Source organism: Onychostoma macrolepis, chromosome 11 (genome assembly GCF_012432095.1).
Source record: "Onychostoma macrolepis isolate SWU-2019 chromosome 11, ASM1243209v1, whole genome shotgun sequence".
Classification (NCBI taxonomy): Eukaryota; Metazoa; Chordata; class Actinopteri; order Cypriniformes; family Cyprinidae; genus Onychostoma; species Onychostoma macrolepis.
Window position 1 is genome coordinate 15925365 of NC_081165.1, and position 2995 is coordinate 15928359.

A 2995-nucleotide genomic window follows, 5' to 3' on the forward strand; every position below is an offset into this window, starting at 1 on the left:
GTATATTATTTTTCTTTCATCTTTTAAGGTCAAGACTGCAAAATAAATATTTCTTCTGATTGACACTGCTTGCTCTATATTAAAAAAAAAAAACAAATCTGCTCAGGTGTGCAGACAGCTGTATATGTGGCCACTGAGAATTATAAAACCGGCCCCAACCTCTCAGATCGACTGAGCTTGATTTTGTGCTTGATTTTTTATTTTTATTTTTTTTTCTCTGTTGCGAAAAATAAAACTAAAGAAAGGTCATCTTCTTTGGTACTTCATGAAATCTTACCTGCAGCCTACAACGTGTGGTTCCCACCTCCCTTATGTTTTGGCTCTGGAACTGAGGTGCTACGCTTTGTGGGTGGATTTAGTGCCAGACACTGCTAATGCAACTGAAAAACTGTCAACTGTTTAAAAAAAGTGTATAGGAAAGTAAAAAGTATACTATATTAAAATTACCGATTAACCGTCATCAGATTAACTAGGACATTACATTTATTCTACAATAACATTTATCCTATATGTTTGAGAAGCCTGCTTTATTACAGCAGGTGTTATGATGAACAGTAGGTTTTGCCAAATTACTTATTTAATTGATATCAAATCTTGATGTCACAGCTTTTACTATGAACAATAAGAATACTAATAATACCACATAATACACAATGTTATATAAATCTCTGAAGAACTGCTGTCATCTCAAGTATTTGTTACCTGTAAAGTTAGTCAATTTAAATATGCAAACTGATCTAATATTTTAAAATAAGTAATCTGACTAAAGTTAAAAAACAGAAGCTAGGTCGGCACGCTGACATATAGTGCTGCTGTGCTATGGGCGTCCTGAGTTCAAATCCCAACTCAAGGACCTTTCCCAATCCTGCCCCTATTTCTCTCTCTCTTTCTTTTTCTTTTTTTTTTCTTTCTAAAGAAAACAAAGAATAATCATAGAAAACAAAGCACTAACTCAGCAGACCCTTTGTAGTGTTTATGCATTGCTAAAGGGCAAGACAACCAGCACTGCCCAGCATGAGACGATGAATGAGCTGGTTTGGGTTGGTATGGGAGAGCCAAGCTACTGGGAGGAAACAGGCTGAAAGCTCCCCAGATGCAATTAAAGCCCTGCGCATCAATAAGTAATGAATGTCAAGTGCAGCATGTTGTTTGGCTCAGCAGGGTGCTGGTGGCCCGTGGAGGCACATGTCCAGTGCAGGACGAGCTTGAGGGTGGGGTAACATAGAAACAACAGGTGTTGGCTAATGTTGCCCTTTTATTCTGTTGCGAGAGTTATCTCACAGTTGTTAATGATAAGCATCTGGATAGAGATAGCTGGTCCTGGAACAGAGCAAAAGGGCAAGGTTCTCCCAGAGGAGGGAAACGGAGGCTTTGGAAATACTTGAAATGTCACCTCCCTTTGAGCCGATCTCGGAATGTGGTGGACATTCAAAACGCTCAGGCAGCTGTCGAGACTAACGCTGTGGACAGAGTGAAAAGATGCCAAGTTTGCGCCAAGTCGGGATATCAGTGATGAATGTGTTATCGTGGAGAAGAGCAGGTGACGGAAGCGAACATATCTGATCCTGAGCAACAATAATGATGATTCACACAAGTGTGCCTTCTTAATGCTTATGTTACACAACTCTGCAGTTACACACTAGAAAAAAAGATATCAACTAGCAAAATTGAGAGCTTCTAAAAATAATTTTGACATTTTTGTGTGAATGCCTCACAAGATGCATGTCATGTACTGAGATTAAAGTATAGAGCTTCATTAACGATCTCGTCCATTCTCTGGCAGTCCATTAGCATTCTCCTTGTACTCACTGTGAATACATAACAGCAATAACCTAATGACCTAAAGATGGCATACCAATGTCACATCATGTGTAATATAACTATACAATTTACTGAGTTTGCTGGGGCCTTGTTCCTGAAAGCTCTCAGAAGGGTTCTGTCTCAAGGTCAGCTGTGCATTGTGCAAATGAGCACAGACAGAAGCAGATGCAAAGAGAAAAAAAGAATAATTCCTGATAAAATGCTTCAGAGCAGATGTTCTTGCAGTGAGTTTTAGCAGAATTGTCAGTGAGCCTCCTACTTAAAGGGATAGTGCACCCAGAAATGACAACTGTGTCATCATTTCTCAGCCTCATGTTGTTCCAAATCGGTATGACCTTATTTATTCCATAGAGCACAAAAGGAGAGATGTACTGTTAGTTTGTTTCCATGCAGTTAGTTTTGAGGCATTTTACTTAACAATATAAAGTATTTACTGTCACTGTTGATCAATTTAATTAGCACAACACAACAGAAACAAGCTGCAACACAATTAAATTAGCACAACACAATGGAAACAAGCTGCAACAACAAAATCAGCAGAACACAATGCAAACAAGTCACAACACAACGAAATTAGCACAACACAATGGAAACAAGCCACAACACAACGAAATTAGCACAACACAATGGAAACAAGCCGCAACACAACAAAATTAGCACAACACAATGGAAAAAATTTGCAACACAACAGAAACAAGCCACAACACAACAAAATGATGACAACACAATGGAAACAAGTCACAACACAATGGAAACAAGTCACAACACAATGGAAACAAGCCACAACACAATGAAATGATCACAACACAATGGAAACAAGCCTATACACATTTGGAAACAAGCCACAACACAACGAAATTAGCGCAACACAATGGAAACAAGCCACAACACAACGAAATTAGCACAACACAATGGAAACAAGTCGCAACACAACGGAAACAAGCCACAACACAATGAAATTAGCACAACACAAAGGAAACAAGCCACAACGCAACGAAATTAGCACAACACAACGGAAACAATCCGCAATACAACGAAATTAGCACAACACAACGAAATTAGCAATGGAACACAACAAAATTAGCACAACACAATGGAAATAAGTCGCAACAAAATATAAACAAGCCAACCCTTACGAAACAAAAATATATGTGAATATATTGGCAGATATAAT